The sequence below is a fragment of the Eptatretus burgeri genome, chromosome 16, assembly GCF_056783735.1.
Source record: "Eptatretus burgeri isolate ZD-2024b chromosome 16, Ebu_testis_v1, whole genome shotgun sequence".
Classification (NCBI taxonomy): Eukaryota; Metazoa; Chordata; class Myxini; order Myxiniformes; family Myxinidae; genus Eptatretus; species Eptatretus burgeri.
In genome coordinates this window covers 15,744,851-15,772,350 of record NC_140976.1, presented here as the reverse complement: position 1 = coordinate 15,772,350, position 27,500 = coordinate 15,744,851, and the positions used below count along the sequence as shown (strand labels likewise).

Genomic DNA, 27,500 nt, shown 5'->3' with positions numbered 1-27,500 from the left:
ACTTGGACCTCCTCTGCAACATCTGCTGCCTTGCAATGGGGAGTTTTCTCAATGGACCACTTGACAGCTCGAAGATACCTTTCTGAGGGCCCATGTCGACCAGAACGGGAAGCTGTGGATTCCTTGCCTTCGCTGGTGAATTGCACAATCACGCGATTGACCGTAGAAAGTGGAATGCCAAAGTTGTGAGCTATCTGACGCTGGCTGACTCCACCTTCCAAATGGCCAACAATTCGTCGTCTTTGAAAATCAGAAAGTTTGTGTGCTTCCTGGGTTTGCGGCATAGTTAATTGTCATACAAGACCCAGGAATTCGTTTCTGCAAAGAAATAGTCAAATATTACTACAAATCGCTGAGTGAAACTGCGTTATACAGATGAAATGAATAAATTTAAGGTGTCTAATTACTTCTGTCATGTCTCTGTAATCATAGTAAATATCAATTTGTTAATTACTAAGTAAGCACAGTGAATATCAATTTGTTAATTACTAAGTAATTGTAGTAATGATAGCACACTTTAAATATTGCATTTTGGGTCACATGGCTTGCCATTTTTTCGGTCATTGTTTGATTAAGTTAATTATGAATATGCAAAATGTTTCATTTGTCTTTTTGTTTGCATATCATTCTAATGTAGTGCTCTTGAATATAAATCTCTCTCACACAAACCACATCATCAAATATAAAAAGCTTTTACGTATTATGTCTGCACATAGGATATACCAGATTAGTCGTTTGTGGCGTGCAAGCATGCCCCACTGGTATATGTGTAAATGTATGGATGTATATATGTACATAAATGGAAAAACGAAGACCCACCCACATGTTTCACCTGTGAATGGAAGGAATAACCAATTATCTCACACCTAATCAATTAAACCCAGATGGCTAGGATTATATAAATAAATCGACTCCTCCCATGCTCTTCCAGCCAAAGAAGCTGCATAAAGCAACCATGAAAGGCTACCCAAGTTGACTCTCTTTTATCAAACCCTTCCCAGAGTTTCTCCACAGCTGCAAAGACATTCACAAATAGTACACACATGAGAATCCCAAAGCTACACACACCCTCAGCTGCCAAACCAGTTTCATCGCTTGTTGGTGAATCATCAGCGACAGCACAGACAGAAATGCACACCATCGAGGCTCCCAAGCACATACCACGTGTGAATGTCAAAAGCAGGCAATGTATAAATGAAAAACGAAGATGTTGTCTTTCTGCGCTGTCGCTGATTCGCCAACAAGTGATGAAACTGGTCCGGCAGCTGAGGGGGTGTGTAGTATTGGGATTCTCATGTGTGTACTATTTGGAAACATCTTTACAGCTGCGGAGGAACTCTGGGAAGAGTTTCAAACAAAGGGCTTACCTTGGGTAGCCTTTCATGGTTGCTTTATGCAGCTTCTTCGGCAAGAAGAGCATAGGAGGAGTCAATACATATATATATATATATATATATATATATATATATATATATATATATATATATATATATATATATACATACATACACACACACATACATACGTACACAAGCAAACAAACATATGTACTGTATCTGTGGGAAAATTATGCGAGCCTGGTGTTGGCGCAGTGGTTAGGGCAGCGGCTTGGGATCCAAAAGGTCCTGAGTTCAAGCCCCGTTGGGCCACTGAATTAATACACCAGGGGGTTGACTCAGCCTGTCATCCTTCCGAGGTCGGCGAAATGAGTACCAGTATACTGGGCCGGTGTATACCCCGGTAAAAAATAGGTGTACCATATCCCTGTGTCGTACGAGGCGACCAGGGTTGCGTCAGGAAGGGCATCCGGCGTAAAACATGTGCCAAATCACTATGCGGATCATACAGATGATCCGCTGTGGCGACCCCTAACAGGAGCAGCCGAAAGAAGAAGAAGAAGAAGAAGAAGAAGAAGAAGAAGAAGAAGAAGAAGAAGAAGAAGAAGAAGAAGAAGAAGAAAAAGAAGAAGAGATGTGGGAAAATTATTCACCCAGACCAGGCCCTCTGGTGAACCATACCAGTGCTCCGCCATCTGAGCTGTCTTGGTGACCTACCAGCAGGACAGAGGGCAGACACTCCCATGGACAGGCCGTCACTGCTCCTATAGTTAACAGTGACTGTCCTGGAAGCAGCGGGGGAAAGAGAGTGGCATCTCTATATGTGGGAGAATTGCGTACCCAGCCAATGGGTCACCCAGATAGCTCAGATGGTAGATCACTGACATGATTTTACTTGAGGACCTGGGTGTGAAATTTTCCAACACACATGTTATATATATATATATATATATATATATATATATATATATATATATATATATATATATATATATATATATATACATACACACACAGTATGTAAATTAACGTCTGTTTTGATCAATTGAGGTCACACAACACACACAGTATGTAAATTAAGGTCTGTTTGATTGTTTGTGATGTAAATGAGAAACCTTTTAAATTGTTAGCAGGATGGAAACTGCAATGGGATGTAACTTGGTCACATGACCGATTTTTGAACTAAAATGCTACAGAGTCCTTCGAAGATTATTTATACCAAGAGCTACTGTATATCAGCACACGGGCTATTGCAGTGACCAGTCTCTGTTCCGGTTCCAACGTGTACAACCCCAGAATGTGTGGTACCGAATATCGATCATTTCATTCCGAGGAGGTTCAGTCATTGGTGTTGTTTTCACATTCTTGAAGTCCTTTTAATTTCATCCTCATCAACATTTGTTCCAGGAGCTAGCAGATCATGAGGGGTGACAAATTGGTGTTTCCTTCTGAACAAATATACCGGGTGGTGCCCACCTCCTGTCCAGCCCCAGGTCAAGACAGGAAGTTGGGATTTGTTCAGGGTGTCGGTGATCACTCGCGTACTCTTCATCAGAAGACAACCAAGGGATCTTTAACGTCAAACAGCAATCAATGATTGAAGACGGAACTCCAGCGAAAGGTCCATGTGAGCGAAGGTGCACTCATCGATGCCCTGCCATAGATGTACCAGACAGTTTATAATCAGGTCAACAAATAAACCCAGGCTATATGCACGTAAAAAGATTGGACCATCCCTTAAAATTCACGAGACCTTCATCGGTGACATTCGTCTTGGTTGTTCTTTCCAAAATTCTGTATCCACCCCTGAACCTCCCCCGCCCAATCCATTGTATCCGCCCCCCTGTGAACGTGTGTCCACAAGCATAGACAGGGCAGCTGGTTGATTGTCTTAAGGACAGAAATCCCAGGATGCTATTCACACAGGCACACCAGCGTTGTATATTATTGTTCATATTCTCTGTGCATTACAATCGATGGTGAATAATTCATGAAATAAATAATTATATTTCAAATATACTGTAATTCCATGCCATGTTCCCTTATGAAGATCATATTACGATATCCCCTCGAGGAAAGCAGGACTCGTGTTCCACAGACAATTGCATGTTATCATTATGTCGGTTTATAGTAAATGGTTGAATCAAAATCTCGGCCATGCCTGGTATTGTTGTCGTCTTATCAGGTTGAACAATGTGGAGCATAGGGGAGAAACACGACACATAAAACTGCCATCACCTCTCATCTCCTCCCCTCCCCCCTTCACCCCTCCCCTCCCCCCCTTCACCCCTCCCCACCCCCCTTCATCCCTCCCTCCCTTTTTCATCCCACCATGTAGTCTAGTTCAAGTGTGTGTGTGTGTGTGTGTGTGTGTGTGTGTGTGTGTGTGTAACTACCAGTGTATACCTGGGTTTGTTTGACAAGTACATAGCGGTTCAAATGCCACTCTTAAAATGGATTGCCCTTTAACCTCCGTATGCCGACTGGCCAGCTCTGCATTCGAAGAATACACCCAGAAGAGCCTTGTTCTGGGAATAGGTCATTGACATTTGGGAAGACAAAAGAGTGATGTTAAAACGAAAGATGGTGTGGGGAAGGAGTTCATGCTGAAAAGGTAACACAGTAAATGCTGCACGACCTGTTAGCAACAAGCCTCGTCGACCACACAAACATTCTCTCTGCTCTGCTGATCACCAGTGAGGAGGTGGGATTGTACTCAGGAATGATATATTAAACAAAAAGAGCAACACTGACCCGAGATGTGACATGACATGACATGACGTCATGCACATAAATTATGCACAGACACATCACCTCCAAGCTAGGATGGCATCCAAGTGGCACTCAGGTCTTTGTAATTTCCCGATCTGTTGCCGATCCAGATTTCGTCCTTGTTATGGGCTCATCAGGACGACAAACTGCAATTCATTTATTCGTGACCATACCAAGCTGGTTAATATGCTGGTGTTATGTCACATCTAGGGTCAGTGTTGCACTTTTCGTTTAATTTAGTATTCCTGACTGCAAACCTCTTAACTGGTGATCAGCAGGGCAGAGACAATGTGTTCGTGTGGCAGACGATGCTTGTTGCTAACAGATCGTGCAGAAAGCGCTGTGACAGGACTCGATCTTTTCCCTGCTGCCTCGTCAAGTTAGGGGGTTCAACCTATATTTATTAACGAGCTTCGTGTGTCACGAATAAACGATTTGTAGTACGTCGTGCTGATGAGCCCACAGCAAGGACAAAATCTGGATCGGCAGCTATGCTTTCATTTATTTGTGGCAATAAATCTCAGTATGCAAAGACCTGAGTACCACAATGACACCATCCTCGCTTGGAGGTGATGCGTCAACATAATGTACGTGCATGACGTCAGTACCATGTCACATCTCGAGTCAGTGTGATACTTTCGTAAATATATATATATATATATATATATATATATGTATATATATATTGTTGCGGGCACGACCGCGAGGTGGAGCAGTATGGTAGACTCTGCCGGACACCCGGAATTTATAGGTTGTCACCCCGGATAACTCCAGAGCCGACGGGTCCCTTATCGGACCGAAGATCGCCAATAAGTCAGCCATGTGGGATCGGGTCGATTACCAATTTCAATTTACCTAAATACCCACGTCGTCCAAACTACCGGGGAAATTCACCCTCGGCAGGATCTGCGCGATCCGGGCCGTTACCGAGCCGGATCCGAGCCGTACCCCAAGCGGAGAGTACTGGAATCCTGCCGGGCCGATTGCACAATTACAGCAACAATGAAGCCTCCTAGTTCCCGTTTGCAGTGGGGGAAACCAATGATAGAAAACACAAAAACGAGCTGATACATTTAACACATGGGTATTTATTTAAATTGGTGGGGAAGGAACACATAAGAGCAGAATTATCCGACGATAAGAGATGCAAGTATGTACAGCAAAGAGCACTGAACAAGGTACTACTTAAAGACAGGGCCCACACACACATACACACACACACACACACACACACACACACACACACACACACACACACACACACACACACACACACACACACACACACACACACACACACACACACACACACATACCCAGAAGGACATGGACCTTCCCGCCTCGTGCGGTCTTCGACGAGACGAGCGACCCAGACCAGTGTCGCGATGCGGTCAGAAGAACCAGGCGCCAGCAAGATGCGATCAAAGTCAAGAGGCGACGGAAGAACTAGGCGCCAGCAAGATGCGATCAAAGTCGAGAGGCGATGGAAGCGCCAGGCGCCAGCGAGACGCGAGCAGAGTCGAGAGCTCCGTTCAGCGCTCGTCCAGACAACCAAAACTCTACTCTTGATCCGATCGCGCCGCAACCTTATTCACCCTCGTCGGGGGGGGGGGCGCATCCTCCCTCCCTGCTCTCCCTCACTGGATGGTTTTAGCACGCAAAATGCGCTTGTCGCCCTGTCATTGGCCAAAACGGGCACCAAGGCCATTGATTGGACCGGGGGGGGGGGGTGTGACAGCCGTCCGGCGGACCGCCCTTCAAACAGGCAGAGGAACATTATCCTGCGTGTGCTGTGGTCATTGGACGACCACCGAGGAACTCATTCGCATCTCCCTGATTTGGCGAGAGCCGCCGCGAGGCTCCTCCTTGAACTCCGCCCACCACGGGCGCCATGGTGTCGGCCAGAGCGAGGTGGAGGTGAGGGTGATGCTGGTGTTGTTGTCGAAGATTTATGGATGTAATAATAAAAACCCTAACTATCAAAATAACTCCGCAGCGCATGAACATTTAATTGCCCATTAAACAAGGGAAGGGGAGTTATCTATCCCCATTCCTTATCAAAATAACTGAGCTATAGGACCTGTATGTTGAGTGCTCATGGCTTCCAGATTCGTAACAACATATATATATATATATATATATATATATATATATATATATATATATATATATATATATATATATATATATATATATATATTTGATGTTTTTGTTTGTTTGTCTGCACGTGGTAATCTCCTCAACGATGAAAGATAGGAGGAAACTTATGAAACAAAAAATGTTGGGACGGGCCCCAGGATGGTTATAGGCGAGGTGGCGAGGCCCCTCGGCCGGGGAGGGGGATTTTAGATGATAGTTTATATTTAATGGGATTTTATGGCTGCGGCCATCGTAATCAATTTCAACAGTGGCCTGAGTCGTCGCGCAAGCGAGCAGAGTTGCCACTTAGTTGCGAGCAGAGAGCCAATCTGAAGTTTCTTGCCAAGCTTGGCAAAACACCTTCCGAATCCTTCGCAATGCTGCAGCAAGTCTACGGGGAAGAAACGATGTCACATACACGTGCATTTGAATGGCACCAGAAGTTCAAAGAGGGACGGGAGGAGGTTGAAGACAATCCACAGTCTGGAAGACCTTCAACGACCAGAACAGTGGACAACATTGAGCGTGTGAAGCAGATGGTGCGGATGATTGCTGAGGAACTTTCCATCAACAAGGACACTGTCTGGAGTATCATCACTGAAAATCTCGAAATGCGCAAGGTGTGCGCAAAGATGGTCCCCAAGCTGTTGTCCGAGGGCCAAAAACAGCAAAGAGTCACTGTCTGTCAAGACATTATCGAGCACCTCGAGGACGATCCAGACCTGCTGGGGAGAGTCATTACTGGCGATGAATCGTGGATACTCGAATACGATCCCGAGACCAAATGGCAGAGTCGTCAGTGGAAAAGTCCAGCATCACCAAGACCAAAGAAAGCAAGGATGTCGAAGGTCAAGGTGATGCGCATCGTGTTTTTTTGACATCAAAGGCATTGTCCACTTCGAGTTTCTACCACAGGGTAAAACAGTGAATCAATATGTGTACAAGGAGACCCTCCGGCACCTCATGAGATCAGTCCGGGACAAGAGGAGGGATCTGTGGGAGAACAACGAATGGGTGCTCCACCATGACAATGCCCCTGCTCACAGTGCCCTGAGCATCTGACAGTTTCTGGCAGAGAGGAACGTGCCAACGCTGGAACAACCTCCATATTCACCAGACTTGGCCCCTTGTGATTTTTTCCTATTCCCCAAGCTCAAGGGGGTGATCAAGGGGACCCGATTTCCTGATGTGGAGGCTATCAAAGGGGCCGTGACGATGGAGCTCTGGAGGATTCCAGAAGAAGCCTTCTGGGGGTGCATCGAAGCATGGAAGAAGAGGATGGACAAGTGTGTGAGAGTGGAGGGAAACTATTTTGAAGGGGACAAGCTGTGATTTTAATATATTTTTTGGAATGAAATTTCTGTGAAGTCAGTCCGTTACTTTTTAGACAGACCTCATACATACATATATATATATATATATATATATATATATATATATATATATATATATATATATATATATATATATATATATATATCCTCCAATCATACCGTTCGGCTGGCTGTAATGATGAACATCAGCAACAGATTATGTCTCACCCAGTAAAACCCCATAATCCACAAAGAACAACAGTCCATCTGCCACTTAGGCAATTGTACCCGTTATTGCAAACCATGAAACCAGAAGGCATGTGTGATCGGCAGAGAAATCAATACGTTTGGAATGTGACGAATGCTCCCCTGATCTCCAATGGACGTAAATCCTGCGCAAGCGTACACCAAAGCGTCACCTCCAACCCAGAAGCATTGGCCCGGTAACTTTTGTGTGTATATATATATATGTATATATATATATATATATATATATATATATATATATATATATATATATATATATATATATATATATATATATATATATATACATATACATATATATATATATATATATATATATATATATATATATATACACATACATATATACATATATATATACATACATGTATATACATACATGTATATATATATATATATATATATATATATATATATATATATATGTATATATGTATATGTATATATGTTCTAACTTCGTTCTTGATAAATGTGATTACCTGTCGATGAAAAAGACAACAATATATTAAATACTTTTGTTCATTAAATTATGTGTGATGACGTCATAGGTGACCAAATCCATGACAGTAAGCTATATAAACCATCCCAGTGTTTTATACTCTTGAAAGCTACTTTTCTGTAAAGCAGCCTGTTGAGAATCCACCTGATTCTACCTGAGAATTTCTGATGAAATATAAATATCAGTTTCTCTCCCAGCATGAATATCAAGCGAGCACAACTGATAAAACTTCACTGTGTGACGTCGTCGCACACAAATGACACATTTTAATTAGTATGAGGGAAACTTAGTGACGTGACGTGAGGCACCATCGGATGTAGACCCTGTGAAAGGTCTAGTTCGATCAATCCGTATGGGTTCCTTCCTGTCAGGTACTCGTTCAAATCGTCAGGTGGGACACGTGCAGCGAGTACGGATGTCCGACGTTGTGTCTGTGCAGCAGAGATAGACAATAAAAAAGGGACAGAATATTCCACATTATTTGCGGTGCTACAAAGGTCCTCTCATCTTCTGCATACGGATTCGCACGCGGGAAGGATCCGGAGCCACCGTCCCATGACCGCACGGTTCACTGGTCCTGAACGGCGGCACTTCGGTCTCGGGCCGCGTCGTCATTTGTTTCTGACAAAACCAAACACCAATCAAATCGTAGGCTCATCTCAATGTTTTTACAGTCACATGACGCATGTGCAGGTGGAAGGGAAATGCTCGTTTCAGTCCATGGGGTTTTTTGGTGGCAAGTCTCATGCATGGTCTCGCGTGTCCTCCGAACCAACATCCTCCATCAAGCTACCAGCCTCTGTGACATAATAGGTAGTGCATCCGCTCTGAGTCTGAGAGGTCGGTGGTTCGAACCACGTCCGAGTCAAAAGAAAGACTTGAAAAAAAAGGCACGTACTGCTTACTTGCTTGATGCTCAGCATTTAAAAGGAAAGAGCATGAACAAACAACCACATGTTGGCAACCATTGCGCAGGCATGATGGGCCAAATGGCCTCGTCCTCACCTGTTACATCGCAGAAGGATGCGGCCAATCAAGCCTACGCTGCATCAACAACAGCTTGAACTGGAAGGGTACTCAGTAGGGCGCATCCCTGCGCCACGGTGATTAGTGTACGCTTTGTATCCCACTGATGGGCCGGATGTGGATTTGGACCTGAATCAAAATCGAATTGGCTTGTTCTTGGCACCGAACCAACTCATCTACCAAGTTTCGTCCAAATATAACCACAAATTTTTGAGATGTGTTGTATATCGTTTTTGGCCACATCTCTCAATGGTGAAGAAGCACTTAAAAATTCTAGCATCCCGATTCGGATCCTCACCAAAATCGAATCAATTCGTTCTTATCACACACCCAACCTATCCACCACAGTTCATCCAAATTAGTCCACAACCTGTTCAGATATTCTGCTCACAGACAGACAGACAGACAAGGTGAAAGCATAACCGCCGTCCACCTTCGGTGTGCGTCGGTAATAAATCCGTCAAGCTAAGAACTTCATTCAATATTGGGTGGGTGGAGGAGTGGGGATGAGAAAAGTGTGACAGGTTCAGAGGCTAAAAATCTTTTTTTTCTTTAAATTTAAAGGTAAAACATTTTTTCTTTAAATCGGGGGGGGGGGGTTGAATTAAAATATTGTATAAAAAAAAATTAAAAAATATAAATCGAATAATTTTTCTTTTTAATCTTTTTTGTATATACTAGTGCGTGCCAGTACATGCGTGCCCATACGTGCATGGTCGTATGTGCGTGGCCGTACGTGCAAAAAAAAAAAGAACAACTTTCAAACCGTGTGCCAGAAACAACAACCACACAGGCCGTTCCTTCGCTCTCGCGTGCCCATACGTGCGTGGACATACGTGCAAAAAAATAATAATAAACCAATGTCACCCGCAGGGTGACCCGTATCTTGCCAAAAGGTGACCACGTGTGACTTCTTTAAGGTCACACTAAGGTGAACAGAGCTGCTATCCACCAGGAGCGTCTCCTTGAGGAATATCTGCCTACGAGAGATTCCGATGAGAATCGTTCAACAGAGTAACCATGAAAATATGTGTTTGCCTCACAACGTCACCAAAGACGTCATAATGTCTCAAGCTTTGCATATCTAGAAAGCACTCGTCGAGGTGTTCAATTTGAGGTGCAACACGATATGGTTCCTAAAACTTGAAAATTTGACCTTGGGGTCAAATATGTTTGACCTCAGGCGCTAACCATGAAGATCAAGGCCAATCGCCACCAAAACTAATCAGCTGAGCGCCAGACCATATACTACATTCCCATAAAGTTTGGAGACGATTCGATTAAAATTACTCAAAAAAATAAGGGTTTCGTCGACTCCCCTGATTTGTGACAAAGTGACCTTGACCTTTGACCTTGACCTTCAAAATTTTATGTGCTGAAAGGGACCTCTACAGGCCTCTGATATGCGAAGTTACAAAAATTTCCAATGATAACTGTGCTCTGCAGAGTGATTTATACGTGATTACAGACAAAAAAAAAAAAAAGAAAAAGCATATGAAGGTCAAGGCCAATCGCCACCAAAAATTAATCAGCTGAGCGCCAGACCATAAACTATATTCCCATGAAGTTTGAAGACGATCTGATCAAAATTACTCAAAAAATAAGGGTTTCATCGACTCCCCTGATTTGCGACAAAGTGACCTTGACCTTTGATCTTGACCTTCAAAATTTTATGCGCTGAAAGGGACCTCTATAGGCCTCTGATATGCGAAGTTACAAAAATTTCCAATGATAACTGTGCTCTGCAGAATTTTTTATACGTGATTACAGACAAACAAAAAAATTTAAAAAAAATAAAAAAGTAAAAAACATACACGCTGACTAACATATCTTGCAAAAACTTCGTTTTGGCAAGATAATAATAATAAAATAAAATTTCAAACTGCGTGCCAGAAACAAACTCACAGGCCGTTCCTTCGCTCTCGCGTGGCCATACGTGCAAAAAAAAAATATTTCAAACCGCGAGCCCGTACGTGCGTGGCCGTATGTGCGTGGCCGTACGGCAATAAAAAAACTTTCAAACCGCGTGTCAGAAACAACAACCACACAGGTCGTTCCTTCGCTCTCACGTGCCCGTATGTGCGTGCCCATACGTGCGTGGCCGTACATGCAAAAAATATATATATTTTTAAAAAAAACTTTCAAACCGCGTGCCAGAAACAACCACACAGGCCGTTCCTTCGCTCTCGCGTGCCTGTACGTGCCAAAAAAAAATAAAAACTTTCAAACCACGTGCCAGAAACAACAACCACACAGGCCGTTCCTTCGCTCTCGCATGCCCGTACGTGCGTGGCCGTACGTGCAAAAGAAAAAATCTTTCAAACCACGTGCCCGTACGTGCGTGGCCGTATGTGCATGGCCGTATGTGCAAAAATATACATATATATTAAAAAAAAAACTTTCAAACCGCGTTCCAGAAACAATAACCACACAGTTCGTTCCTTCGCTCTCACGTGCCCGTACATGCAAAAATATATTAAAAAAAAAGTTTCAAACCGCGTGCCAGAAACAAGAACTACACAGGCCGTTCCTTCGCTCTCGGAGTGACCATACGTGCAAAAAAAAAAAAGTTTAAACCGCGTGCCAGAAACAACAACCACACAGGCCATTCCTTCGCTCTCGCGTGACCATACGTGCGTGCCCGTACATGCAAAAAAAACAAACTTTTAAACCGCGTGCCAGAAACAACAACCACACAGGCCATTCCTTCGCTCTCGTAAACGACGACTGGATTGGGGCATTGTGTTTATCTATAAATGCGCCTAAGAAATCGAGAAATTATTAGAATACAGTAAGTCATCACTATCCGGAAGTCCGTACGTTGTAACCCGTAATGGGGAATGCGTGGCCACGCCTATGCAGCAACGTGTCCTGTCATTGGTTTGGTAAATAAATGGCCATAAGCCTATAACTTGGGAACCACTTGTCCGATTAATATCAAAGCTTGAAAAGGCACATACTCAGGTCCCCAGCAATATACCTGGCAAGTTTCAATTAGATCGGACCAGTGGTTGGTGAGAAACAGCAGTCACAGACACACACACACACACACACACACACACACACACACACACACACACACACACACACACAGATTTCTGGAATTATAGATAGATAGTTGAGGCTCGTGGAAGAGTATTGGTAGACTGAACGGATCAGGAACAACAGGACAAAAGGAACACTTGAGAGAGGGGGGAAACACCAACAGCAGAGTTGAAGGCCAATATAGAGGCAGACTTGGACAAACAATGGGTGTGGGGAGGAATGAGGGACAGGAGAGGATGAATGGGGTTGACAAGGTGGATACAGAAGGAAACTCTCAGGAAGGAAAACTAGAAATTTGGAAGGGGGAGGGATTGTGTGGGTTTGGGAGAGGGAGTTAATAAGGGTAGAAAAGATCATGGATTTGGATTGGGGATGATCTGAGATGGTTGTGAACAGCTGTCTTGAACACATGGAGGGAAGAATGAGATTGAAGAGAATGTGGAAGTTGGTTCTACAGGCAGAAAAAAAGATGAACGAATGAATGTAGGTGAGCAGTGAACCTGGATTTAGGTAGTTTCCCCAGAAGGGGGTTGAAGGTGGACTGTGTGTGCCCTGCAGAAACCTTGGGGGTACAAATCACATAAAGAGCAGAGGGTGCAAGACCAGAAAGGAGGTGGTTGAAGACAGAGAGACAACAGACCTGTCTGAAATGGCAAAGTGATAGACCCAAAGCCTCCGCTTCATCATGGGAGATTCCAATAATCTTGAAGGCCTTGGTTTCCATGGTGTCAAGCTGAGCATGATGTGAGGCAGGGGAGCCAGCCCAGAGGGGAGAGCAGCGCACCATCAAGCTGTGGATGAAGGCATTGTAAGTAGATAGTCGTTCAAGAGTTATAAGGAAGGACTTTTTGCAATGGAGGATAAACAGTCGGCAGCGGGCTTTGGAGGCCAACTTTGAAATGTGGTTTGCCGGAGAAAGGTCATGGCTGAAAGTGAGACCCAGGAGTTTGAATGACTGAACCTCCTCAAGATGAATGACAAGAAAGCATATAGGGGTGGGGGGAGGTTGCCAGATGATCCTTTCAGAGAGAGAGTGAGAGTGTGAGATTTGTCAGAATTGAAGACATTCCAAGTGTTTGGCCATCTTGTGATTCTTTTTTCAAGGTCCAAAGAGAGGGAAGAGGCTGCAGCCTGCCTGTCTGAAGGATGAGGGATGTCACGGCAGAAGGTAGAATCATCAGCATATAGATAAAGAGGATTTTCCAGAGAGTCATAGAGATGAATGATGAAGATCGGGAATAAGGTGGTTCCAGAACACTGCCTTTGGGCACTCCAGCCTTCACAGGAGAGAGGAGATGAAAGGATTCTGTTGATAGCCACATGTTGGCTATGAGAGTAGAGGAAGTCAGTAAGCCATGTGTGGAATTGGCCTTGGATGTCATAGGCAAAGAGTTTGGAGCTGCTAGACAGATGCTCGGCAGGATGCTAGACTGTATCAAAAGCATGAGATATGTCCAGAGAGACAGCCCTGATCTCATGTCTGACATTGAGAGCCTCCATCCATTGTTGGGTGAGTGGAAGCAGCATGTCCAAGGTGGATTGACCTCATCTGAAACCAAATTGGTGATCTGAGATGAGGTTGTTGGAGAAAAGGAGCTTCATCTCAACAGCAATGATGGATTCCATGACCTTGCTGATGACTGGAAGTAAACTGATAGGTTGATAGTTAAGGGGATCCGTTTTTGCACCTTTTTATGTAATGCAATGCAGTAATGTTGGCAGATTTCCAAGCAGATGGAAGATGATCTCGCACAAATGACAGGTGAAAATGGCAGAAAGAAGATAGTGGAAGAGCAGCAGCGCATATTTTTAGGACACGGGAGATGATGTCGTCCAGTCCAAAACTTAACGAGGCATCACCATGTTTTAGAAGAGGGAGACAACTTTGAAAGTTCATTCTTGAGGTTCAACAGATGTTGTTTTCTGACACTCCTGAAAGTGGACACACAGTCATTGTGGACTTTTAGGAATGCACTAATGTTGCCTTCGGTTGGATTTGCCTTCCAGGAAGAGAAGGCAAGTTGTTTCAGAGCAACTGCCTCACCACAGGATTCAGTGTACCATGGGCAGGAAGAAGGGAAGGCGAACTGAAGACGAGATGGAATTAATCGATGCATGTGAGAGAGCAGGTTTCTTTGGAAGAATTCCAGCCTGATGTTAACATCAGGCTGAATGCCTAAACTCCGTGTTTGCTTCTAAATCTTGTGTCCCAAACCCATCAGTTTCTGTACCCACCTTACCCAGTCGCACCCAGCTGTTCCTAGACTCTGTGTCCTTTTCTCCTGACAAGGTGGAGAGCTTGCTGTCAAACCTCAACTCAGATTTTGCAACTGGTCCAGATGGCATCAGCCCACATGTCCTAAAAACCTGCTCTGCTGCTCTTGCTCACCTTATCTCTGTTTTATTCACCCTCTCATACTCATTTCTTTCTGCTTGGAAATCAACAAACATTACCGCCCTGCATCAAAAAGGTGCAAAAAACAGATCCCTGCAACTGCAGACCAATCAGCATTCTCCCAATCATCAGCAAGGTTATGGAATCCGTCCTTTCATCCAAGCTTCTGGTTCTCACTATCTGCCATGATCCTTCCTGATAAAGCCACATTTTCAAGCTGGCCTCCAAAGCCAGTCGCCGACTGGGCATCCTCCATCGTCCAAAATCCTTTCTTGGCACACCTGAGCCCCTGACCATGTACAAAGCTTTCATCCACAGCCTTATGGAGTACTGCTCTCCCCCTGGGCTGGTGCTCCAGCATCTCACCTTTCTCGGCTTCACGCTGTGGAAACCAAAGCATTTCGGAAAATTGCTATCTCCCGCCATGAGGCTGAGTCTTTGGGTCTCTCACTCTCTCTCAACTTAGGCAGGTCGGTGGTCTTTCTGTCTTCTCCCCTCTCCACTGTGGCCTCACCCCTCCCCGCTCCATCTGAAATATGTTACACCCCCTCCATACTTCCGCAGGGTGTTCAAGGTCCGCCAGCAACCCCCTTCTGGTAAAACTACCAAAATGACGAATCACTGCTCACCTTCACTCTTCTTTCATTCCTCTTTTTCCCCACCTCTGGAACAAACTCCCACACTCTCTTCAATCCCATTCTTCCCTCCGGGTCTTCAAAACAGCTGTTCACCACCATCTCTTATCTTCCCCCATCCAAAACCTCGATCTTTTCTACCCCCCATAATCCACCCCAAACCAACCTCCTTCAAATTCCCTGCTTTCCTTCCTGAAAGTCTCTGTCATGTAAGGACCTGAAAGTCCCTGTAGTGTCCATCTTCTTTACCCTGGGTACCCCACCCCATCCCTCTCCCTTCCACAGATCTCCTCAAGTCTCTGTTCCACACTGTTTTTCCCTTCCCTCTCCCACCCTCTTGTCTCCTGCTCCACTTGATGTATCTTCTGTGTGTTAGCTCTCATACGAGCCTCAACAGTGTACCCTCCCCCCCCCCCCACCAAAAAAAGTTAGATTAACAGAGAAAGTCAGATGATTCTCAGTTACATAAGTATTGAAATACTTTTCCCAATTCACCCTAAATCACTTCAGAAGTAAATTATCCATTTGAAAAGTTACAAAATAAGTATAATAGGTTTAACCTGTATGCATTCAGTGGTTTAACTTAAAAATTAATCTCCCCCACTTATCTAAGGAGATTTAAGGTACAACTCACTTGGTCAACCAACAAGGCAAACATGAAGACCAAGGAGCTTTCCAAAGGAGTCAGACATGAAGTGGTGGAGAAGCACCGTTCAAGAGAGGGTTATAAGAAGATTTCAAAGTCACTCATGATCCCTTTGAGCACGGTGAAATCCATCATTAAGAAGCGGAAGACGTATCACACCACCCAGACTCTCCCCAGATCAGATCGCCCATCCAAACTCAGCAGCTGGGCAAGCAGCAAACTGGTTCAGGATGTCACTGTAAATCCAACAATTACTTTGAAAGATCTGCAAGGCTCTATGTCCAAGATGGGGGTCAGTGTTCATCAATCAACAATATCTCATTCCTTTCACAAAGCTGGCCTCTATGAATCGGTGGCAAGAAAGAAGCCATTACTGAAAAAGATGCATCGAAAAGCTCATATGGAGTTTGGGAAAAACCATCTTAATGATACTGCAGGGATGTGGAGAAAAGTATTTTGGTCAGACGGGACACAAGTTGAACTTTTTGGTATAAATTACAAACGTTACGTCTGGCGCAAGCCGAACACTGAACATCACCGAGTCAACACCATCCCTACTGTCAAGCATGGTGGTGGCAGCATCGTGTTATGGGGCTGCTTTGCATCAGCTGGGAATGGCAAGCTTGTCAGGATAGAAGGGACAATGGATGATGCAAAGTACAGGAGAATCCTTGATGAAAACCTGCTTGAGTCGGCCATGAATCTGAAACTGGGTAGGAGATTCACATTTCAGCAGGGCAATGATCCAAAGCACAAAGCTAAAGCCACACTGGAGTGGCTGAGCAAGAAGAAAATAAATGTTCTTGAGTGGCCCAGTCAAAGTCCTGACTTGAACCGAATTGAACAATTTTGTCAAAACTTGAAGATTGCAGTCCATCGACGATCTCCATCAAACTTGGCAGAACGAGAGCAATTTTCACATGAAGAATGGGCAAAGATTTCACCATCTCACTGTGCACAGCTGGTAGAGGCCTACCCCAACAGACTCATATCAGTCAATGCTGAAAAACTATCTTCCACCAAGTACTGACCTAAAGTGGAGTCATCACCGTTCGGAGGACGGTTCAAAACGCAGATGAACAAGAGGTGAGAGCAGAGAGGAAGTTGCAGCCTGAGGAACACCTGGGGTTTGGAGGTGTAAGATCAGTACATGGATTTAAAATATATACATTTATTGGGGGGTTGGTGAAGGTGGTTTTAAGGTGAAGAATGCACCACATCGATCGCACACTATTCCTTGATGAGACCCACTCAGACATGAAACTGCACAGATGCACACAATCACCCATCCACTCTCAAACTACCGACCACTTCTGCCAATATCTCCGTACTCCTCCATCTCCAATACTTCCAGGTACCTATCTAATTCCAATTTAAACTTATCTACCGTTTCTGCTGCCACTACCTTTCCAGGGAGACCATTCCATGCATTAACTACTCTCTGAGTAAAAGACCCCTGCCTTACTACCATCTTAACTCTCCTCTTCTTTACTCTCACACCATGGCCCCTGGTCCTATCACCGTCTGCTCTGCTGAATAATTCTTCTGCACTTGTTTTGTTTCTACCCTTCATTATCTCAAATATTTCTTTCATATCACCTTTGTAATCACCTCCTTTCTCATGTATAAAGTTCCTTGTAGTGAACTCATATAAGCTGATTGTACAACTGCATCCCTGGTAGTGAACTCACCGATGTAAACAGTTGGATTACTAGCAACATGAATTGAAATCTGCTCCAAATTGCCGGTCTAATGATGTCGGTGCATGCAAAGGTGAGCCATCTTTGCCAGTGAAGCTTCAGCGGTATCGTTCGGAATAACAGAGCCGGATTGGGTGAGGCAAGTGCAAGACCCTTTAGTGGCCCGGTACGACCTTTCTCACGCCACTCTGTGGTCCTATCGTGATGTTGTAACAGAAGCCCTTATCCTATAAAACCGCAAGTGCTTGACAACGATCCCAGAAAACATAAACACTCGTATGAATCCAACTGGACGAGTTTTCACTTTGAATCCAACGACAAGCCAAAGGAGACGATCGACCAAGCAAACCCGTGGTGCCCACTTCACACAATCACATGTTTTTGACACCACTCTTCATGGTTCAGTCTCATTGTGTACGGACGCCTAACAGATGCTAATGAAGTTAGTAGGATCACACACAAAGCCTGCTCTGAATCGACAGCAGATATTGGGCCAAATGCTCCAATTGTCTCAAGTGCACGAGGTCTGTTTTGTTTCCGCGAGCAATCTGCGTTGGGGGGGGGGGGGATATAAAACCAAAACCTCCCCGAAACCTCCAAAACTCAGAGGTGGGGATGAGATGTGAGAATAAATGCACAAATTGATTTCATTCATGTGAATCGTCACAAATCACAGACACAATTCAACTGAAATTTGTGCAAGATTTTTCATACAAATGTGCACAAAAATTTTCCCCCAAAATTGTAAATTTCCCCAAAAAATACAACCACTACCACGACGACTACTCATTGATTTATTTCATATATGTAGCCTGCAACTGCTTGTTGCATCATTGCTGGGAGGGTGGCTGTGCTGTGCTGATGCAGTGCCCCTGTTTCCTGTAAGGTGGAACTCGATTTGCTGATCTCGAAAGGATAACAGGCTGACTCAACCCACCTGGTGTTCTAACGGCACCACAGGAGTTCAAACTCGAGACCCTAAGATCTTAAGCCACTCACTTTGACCGTTAGGCCAACACAAGGCTTTACAACTACTACTACTACTACTATTACTACTACTGTAGAATTGTCTTGTTGGTGAAGATTAGCTTCAATCTGCATCAGAGGACAGATAGAACAGTGGATGAAATCGAGTGATGCTAACCACCGGAGGAAGCCAAGGCATGTTGACTATTGCTCTCTTTTTTCCTCCGACGAAGGGTTCACGTGCGAAATGTCAGCTTCTCCTTGCTTCCCACGGTGGTTACCAATTCAATCAACATCAACACCATGTTGATTTAATCCATTTCACGACTTATACCACTGAACTGGCAATAATACCGTTTGCAATTTGCTCAGGGTGCCGGCGTTAACTCACCTACTCTTCGTGAAAGACACTGTTGGACCTTTCACGTCCACCAATGACAAGTGCAAGCAGACGGCCCTTCCGGCTTAACGTCCTTCTCGCCGACATCGTGAATCCTCCTGCACACAAAACACAAGGATGGCAGTTTATAGCTGGATCAAGATTAAAACCCAGGCTAGATGCCTCAAAGGTGAGTCCGCATACCTGTAAATTATCGTTCCAGGACCAAATTCCCCCCAACAAATCACAGAATATTCCAATAATTCACAACATGGTTCAAAAGGATTTTCCTTGAAAATTCACCCAAATTCAAGTCAATGAAGAGAAACACTATTTCACAATAAATCCATGCAATCATTTAGAGGAATTAAGGTTTAATTGAAACACACACACACACACACACACACACACACACACACACACACACACACACACACACACACACACACACACACACACACACACACACACACACACACACACACACACACACACACACACACACACACTTACATCTTTGACAATTTGTAACAAAAAATTAATTTAAAGGAAAATGTAATCCGAGTTCTATTGACAAGTGTCACGTCCTGTGTGTACCTGGCACCGTAGGAAGATTTGCTTTCGCATGAAGGACAGACATTCCTGATTTGATGTTTATAGCGCAAAGTTCATCGACTCGTTCAGGTGTAGCATGAATACTTAGTTAAGTGTACCCTGATGGGAAACTCGATCACTGGTAACTCGGTGCGTCCCATCCATGGTACCCACTCAATGAAAGATCGATTGATGGGAAAACAGAGAAACTACAGGAACAATTTTAAATAGATTCTTCAAACAAGACGATGTCATGGTACATGGGGTGTTAAATCTGAACAACAACAACAACAACAACAACAACAACAACAACAACAACAATAACAACAACAACAACAACCACAACCAGTCAGTCAGTTAGTAAACACATTGGTGTTAGAACACTCTGAAAAAATAAAATTACAGTCCAGGGAAATGTTCATGTTACATTACAAAATCTGAACATCAACAACCAGTCTTCAGCAGCTGTTTTCGGCTTTAGCCCTCATCAGCAAGACAAAGATGTGTGCAGCTACTGCAAGCACAGCCAAGCTGCTCTCTCCATTGCAGAGTGGTTGTGCAACATTGATGGAGGTTCGAATACAAAATACTGGAGAGAGAGAAGTAGAGAGAGAGAGAGACAGAGACAGAGACAGAGAGACAGACAGAGACAGAGAAAGGCAGAGAGCGAGAGAGAGAGAGAGAGAGAGAGAGAGAGAGAGAGAGAGAGAGAGAGAGAGAGAGTGAGAGAGTGAGAGAGTGAGAGAGTGAGAGAGTGAGAGAGAGAGAGAGAGAGAGAGAGAGAGAGAGAGAGAGAGAGAGAGAGAGAGAGAGAGAGAGAGAGAGAGAGAGAGAGAGAGAGAGAGAGAGAGAGAGAGAGAGAGAGAGAGAGAGAGAGAGAGAGAGAGAGAGAGAGAGAGAGAGAGAGAGAGAGAGAGAGAGAGAGAGAGAGAGAGAGAGAGAGAGAGAGAGAGAGAGAGAGAGAGAGAGAGAGAGAGAGAGAGAGAGAGAGAGAGAGAGAGAGAGAGAGAGAGAGAGAGAGAGAGAGAGAGAGAGACAGAGAGAGATGGGAAGAAAAAAGGAGAGAGAGGGAGAAGGGGATAGGAGAGAGGAAGAGGGAGAATGGGATAGGAGAGAGGAAGAAAGAGAGAGAGAGAAGGGGAGAGGGGAACAGAGTGGGGGGAGAGGGGAACAGAGTGGGGGGGGGAGAGGGAGAGAGAAGAGAGAGAGGAGGCAGGGCAAAAGAGAGGGAGGGGGCCGAGGGATAAAGAGCAGAGAGAGGGGGGAGGGAGTGAGAGACAGATTGTTTTAAAGGTGCCCTTGTTTGCATACAATCAAACATATGGTTGTCCTTTCTGACTTGGAGTACCGGTAGTGATGCCAAAAGACCATTGCCATCAAATGCTTGTTCCAGTGGGGTCATCGTTTGTGGTGCATTTTAATTTTCACAGCCAAAAACAAGACTTCCATTCCAATGACATCAGAAACACACAAACACACAGACACACACACTCACTCATCATTCATTTCTCTTCTTACAGTAACCCGAGACTCATGAAGGAGCTTGTACATGCAATGCACACCGGACGAAGATCACTGTGTACTTTAACATGAATTACTGTATACGGATATAAATCAACTGCACAGACCGTAGAACACCTTACGCCCGCCCGCACAGTCTTGAGAAAAAGGACATGGGAAGGGTCTTTTAAACTCTTACTTTCCATTTCCGAGTACAATCGATATTCCCCTCGAGCCACCATTTTGGTTGAATCTCGATATTCCCCAGACAGAGAGCGCGAGCGGCAAATCTGATTGGTCGAGATGGTGAAAAATGATGCACTGTAATATTTTTGTCCAAGTACTGCTAAACTGGAGGTTTTTGGAAGTAGCAAGAAGGCGATTTGTGTTCTGCAGTGTTCAAGTATATAATTTAATTGAAATGAAATCAAGGTTTTAAAGAATTAAAAGCTGTAGAAAAAAAATTCTTGAAGTTTACCGCGGTTGATGCACCGACTTTTACACCACCTTATTTAACACGTTGAATTAGTTCGTTGTGCCAGTTGTTTGTGTCCTTTGTGATGTCGCTAAAAATAATATGTTTCTGGTTTGATTTTGATTTATGTTTGACTAAAAGGAGTAAAAATAATTTTTTTTTTTATCTCACTCCTCTCCGTGTATGCGTGATCGGGACGAGACTACATACGATTTGCCAAATTCAGAGCCAAAATACTGCTAAACTGCAGCTTCGTGTTCCGATAAATGTTCCGATCCATGATCTACAATGCTCAATGTATGACATTCAATCGAAATGAAGCATTTCCTCGGTAATAGACCGATGTGTGTAGACAGATACACAGAGTAATGTCTGTGGACACGTAACAACTTACAAACACAGGGTATATGGGATTCGAACCTGGGGTCTCTGTACCATAAGCCATCGGATTTCTCTGCAAAGTGGATGGAGGTTATGCGAAACGATTTGAATGAAACTTGTTGGACAGGTTGGGTATGTGAGAAGGACCAATTGATTCGATTTTGGTTCAGGTCCAGATCCAGATCCGGCCTATCAGTGGGATACAAAATGTAAACTGTTCAGGCTGGTGGAGGTATGCGCTCTACTGAGTGTCGTTCTAGTTTCCCTCACCGGAGGAGAGGGTATTGCATTTGGGTCTGTTGGTTTGTCTGTTTGTCCGCACAGAACGTGAGTATGTGTATTAATTACATTAGACCCTTTAGAACCCTAAAACCCTCGAGGACCCCAAAGACCCTGTTAAAAATCCTTTAGAACCCTAACACCCTTTAAGACCCTGAAGAGCCTTTAAATTCCCAATGACCCTCTGGATCCTTTGACTTTTTAGACCCTTAAGACCCCCTAAGACCATTCAGATCCCTAAACCCTTTTGACCCTGTAGACCACTAATATCCTCTAGACCCCTTTGACCTCCGACACACTTTTAGACCCTTGAGGCCCCCTAAAGGCCCTTTAAGAACTTATAGACCCCGATGATCCTTTAGAACCCTTAGACCTCTCAGACCCTTTAGATCCTCTTACAGCCTTTCAAACAAAAAAGACCCTTCAGGTCATTTTTACCCTTTAGGCCTTCACACCTGTCAGACCTTTTAATACCCTGCAGACCCCTTTGACCTTTAGACCATTTTTAGATGTCTGAAGACCCTTTAGACCATTTCAGACCTTTCGACTTTTAGACCGTTTGACCTTTACAACTTTTCAGACCTTTGACCGTTACACATTTTCATTTGCAATCAACGACCTTTCATCCTTCCATTTAGTAAATCCTTCCATTTATTTACCACACAAAACAAGTCCTGGCGAGGGTCTGCAATCTCTCATTGCTATTTCTTGGTATGTATTGGTCATTGGCTGCAAAGTGCCCAGAAAAGTACCAACTCCGCTGATTTTTTTCTGGGATGGGACCATAAATTCACGGCTGGTGTGGGGTTGGTAGGGGGTGAGGGAGTTTTTTTTTTGACCCCCGTAAGTGGCTTAGTTCAGTTGAAAAAAGCGGAAATACTGACTAAGGGTTGAATTACATGCATGCCGTGTGATGAACACGATTGTTTGCGGTTAGTTATGGTTTACGGAAATTATCATCTTAATCATGTTTGTTACCATCGTTATTAGTTACCAGGGTACAAGATGAAGGTGTGGAAGGTGGCAGTTCAAAAGGGTGAGTGGTGAATGACAGGATTACAATGGGTTTGTATTAGACAGGTCATTAGAGAGGTTTGTTCTTTTTTGTGTCTCTGTACCTCGAGGCATCTATATAATAAACTTCGATGAATCTGCCGGATTATCGAGTCAGTTGCTTCTCATTCAAATCAAGAGGCGCCTGAGCTGTTTCTGGATTCACAGAAAAGCCTCCTCCTCCCATTCCCCCTCTCCCCTCCCCTCTGCCTCCCCTTCCCCAGCCACTCTCCTTTGTCGTCACCCGCGGCCTCCGGTAAGAGACAAAGGCTCACCGGCTCATCAAACAAGTCATGTCGGGTGGGGTTTCACGAGGCCAATTGTGGATCCTGCTGGCCAGGCCTTGTGTAATCCACTGATTCCTGAATGATGGTCTAGCTGGTGGGAGAGCGAGCAGAGATGGTAGTTATATCATGGTGGCCTAGAGGTGGTTACACCATAGGTGTTGAACCTGCACTGGAACATGTAAAACGAGAAAAACACAGGGATGGAATTCCAACATGCACGACACATGCGCAGACCCCCTACCCCACCCGCAAGCACCATGACATGTACCATAAACAAACAAAATCCTGGACTCGCTGGACATAGACCAGCTGACATTGCTTTTCCACCTCTCAATGCGTCATCTGTGATTAAAAAAAGACGTCATGACGTAATTATCAGCGTGACTGTTCACTGAGCGGGTGGACACGCCGAGGCCAACATCACGACATAATGGCGATGACGTCACAAACAGTCCTCGGTTTTGAACTGCAGGAGATGGCACGGACAAGTCCAAAGCAATCATTAGGTTCTCGGAGATTCCTCAGCACGACTGCAGGTGGGAACAGGTCATTTTAAAAAGAGTGACAGGTACTATGCACAGGTATATGTCGCCCACCACCCCTCCCCCAACCCCATGTTTCTCGTCTGCAGCTCACCTGTTCATTGAGTTGCTCACTGAGAAAGCGGTGAGTTCGCCCATGAGGTGAAGGTTTGGAGCATGTTTGGGAAGGGTGTTTATGAATTCGATGAACAACGTTTTGAGCGTATAACAAACATGGCGGCTTTGCACATCCTTGGGAATTAATTTGTCATTCACAGCACAACACCATTAATTCGCCATGAATATCATCCGTCGAGTTTCATGTCAATTTGCTGAATACACATTCGATATCCAAACCTACCCACAGTATTTGCACTCCCAGGTAGAACCAATCCCCATCATGATCTCCTATATTCATTGAACGGAATCAGCGCAAAGGACGCCCCAGAGTGTGGCATTGTTTGACTCAACACAAGCAAAATCTCACTCTAATGCCAAGTGCCCTGCACCCAGACCAAAGCACGCAGCGACCTCATTCCACGAGCACCTTCCCAATAACCAGCCCTCCCCGACTTCGACCTCCCCACCAACGCTCCCTCTCACACCCTCCCACTGGTTCAGGAATTCCCGTTCAGTCTGCCTGGCCCTCAGCTTGTTTGTTTGGCAGATAAAAACAGACGCACCTCCAATAGGGCACACATCGTCGTGCAGCTCAACGGCTCGACCAGGGCTACCGCGCTTTGGCCGAGCAAGACCTTTTCCATCTGCAGGTGGCTGACTCTTCGAGATTGTTAAGCCTTAAAGATCCTGATGTTTAATTTCGCAATCATATGTATAGATAGATATGAGATGATGAAATCAGCAAGCGGAATCATGAAACATGATAAACCAGAATCGGTGGTGTAATGGTTCGGGGTGTCCACCCTGAGTCTGGGAGGTCGTTGGTTCGAACCCTGACCGAGTCATCCCAAAGTCTTTAACAATGGTACGTGCTGCTTCCTTGCATGCTGTTCAGCATTTTAAAAGGATAAGAGCACAGACAAACAGCAATAGGTTGGCAACCATTGCATAGGCTTGATTGGCCCTATTGTATGGCCACTGTGCTCCTTGCAAATTAAAGTTCCCTGGAAAATGGAACTTGCATGTCATCAATCCAGTTCCGTCAGGTCGTGGCTGGCTTCTGGTGACATCTATGATCACAACCCACAGGTATGTAGGAGAAAATTTACAGGAAAAATCCTCGCTTACACTTACAAAGCGTCAAAGAATTCCTGATATGAACGAATTGTCTGACCCTCTGGCATTCCATTTATTTATTTATTTTTCATCTCCCCACCTCCGTCCGCAAGACTGTGCACTTGCAGTTAGACAGTTGGAGAAAATGGCAAACTGTGAAAATAAAAAACAAAGGGGGGGGGGACAAGTTTTAATTGCAAACGACCCCCAAAAGTTCTCAAATGGAGCAACTCAAATCTAACCTCATCAGGCCCACAAAATGGAGCGAATCAAGTCTAACCTCATCAAGCCACCAAGTGCTGTGCAGGGATCGTGGAGAAAATGGTTTCATCGGATCGGCATCTCCGCAGGAAAGTGCTAAACCGCTGGTGTTGTTTGCAAACTGGGAAAGAGCTAACCAGCTGCGGCACGTAGGCCAAAAGGAGGGACTTGCGGTCAGTGTTTGCCATCGGGTTTGGAATCCAGGCCTGAAATCCTCATGACCTTTGTGTGGACACCTGCCACCTTCAGGTCTACACCCGGTGCAACTCCTGCGATCCTCCTCCCTCTGAGGTCCTGCAACCTCCACCGTTACTCACACTCTTGAGGTTTAAAAAAATATTTTAAACACTAATTGTGAGATGTCAAAGAAAACCGCCCTCTGATGAAAGGAAACAAGTATTGCTTTGCCTGCGCTGCGTGCAAGGACCCTTTACAAGTGCAAATTGTTCATGCATTCCTTCTCCTCTCTGTTATTCACTTCCTTCTGTCGACCATCGGGTCCTGTCTTGCGTGCGGCATCTCTGACGCGAACAGCCAATGAGCCCTGAGAAGGTGTTTGTGAGCGCAGGGTTTAGTCGTGGAAGGGATATTGTAAGTGGGATGTGCTGAAGTTCCTTAGCCAGCAGCTATAACTGCACTGTCTTCTTCTCGGCAGCTGTTTCCCCTTGCACAGAGCCGTAGCTAGAGCTAAGGAAATCTGGAAAAGGTTTTTCTACCCCCCCCCCCCTTTCTTTCTTAAGAGAGCAGGGAGGGGGTGCATCGCAGAGGTGGCACAGCGGAAAGGAAAGGCCGGGAGGGGAGGCGTTCTGGTGCAGAGGGGCAGCAAGGGTGTGTGTGTGTGTGTGTGTGTGTGTGTGTGTGTGTGTGTGTGTGTGTGTGTGTGTGTGTGTGTGTGTGTGTGTGTGTGTGTGTGTGTGTGTGTGTGTGTGTGTGAGAGAGAGCATTGAATGCGACCCCAGTGGACAACGTGATCTTAGCCTCAAGGGCATTTCTCCTTTGTGCCGTCAGGGCATCTCTTACGTCTTAAATCTGCGGCTTGTTGCATCTGCGGGCTCCTCCGCACTTTGCGATGCTTGCATTCCGACACACAGAGCTCACTCGACTGCGGCCGGTCGCGAGGCCGATCGGCAAAAACACCGCACTGGGTTTCTCACTCATGATGGCAACGCCGATCGCGAAACGATGACATTCTGCCAACGCAACGCACACGAAGCCCCCACTCGCCGTGATATCATGGATTCAAGGCTGAAATTTAACAACCAAATGTCGATTTAAACGCCGTCCGCTCTCGACATCATGGACTCCACCTTCTCCTCCTCTATATTATCGTGGCCAGCACTCAATTGGAGACAGCCATCTGTACTGGAGAGCACTCAGAGCAACTCAAGAACTCCAAAAGGCCACTCCTTCCATGTTTGGTGCAGTTTTATACCGCCTACGGTGTCCACCCCATGACCTCACCCCGCACCTCGTGACGCGTTACCATGACCTCAGTATCTCATTGTGAAACTTTTGCAGATGTGATGCCTTCTCACAAGTATCCGTTCACTCGTGGAGTTGTCTTGTGCATGTTGTTTCATTGCAATTGTTATCTCATCCTCGTTTTGACTTCAACAATTGCTTCACTTCACCGAGCACTCGAAAACAAGTCACTTCGACGTACGCCTCGTCTTGTGATTGTGCAAGAGGTCAGCCATCTTGCACAACAACATGTCAGGATGGCCTGGTGGGGAGGATTCATGAACCAACGCAATACGCAGCGACCATGGCCTGTGGTATCCCTCTGAGAAGCAG

At 45.0% G+C, this 27,500-nt stretch overlaps 1 long non-coding RNA gene across 6 annotated transcripts in view; it reads right to left on the bottom strand.

Annotated features, from left to right (window-relative positions):
• The window catches only part of LOC147010599 (uncharacterized), a 114,730-nt gene that overhangs the window by 82,509 nt on the left and 4,721 nt on the right, over positions 1-27,500 (bottom strand). For 5 of the 6 annotated variants that reach the window (XR_015052602.1, XR_015052604.1, XR_015052603.1 and 2 more), the window contains exons 4-5: positions 26,727-27,500; positions 19,132-19,238 (exon numbers count right to left, since the gene is read on the bottom strand). The exon at positions 26,727-27,500 is cut by the window's right edge and continues 150 nt beyond it. This is a non-coding gene — a long non-coding RNA (uncharacterized LOC147010599). The remainder of the gene's footprint in view (positions 1-19,131; positions 19,239-26,726) is intronic. The other variant, XR_015052605.1, reaches the window with a different exon arrangement.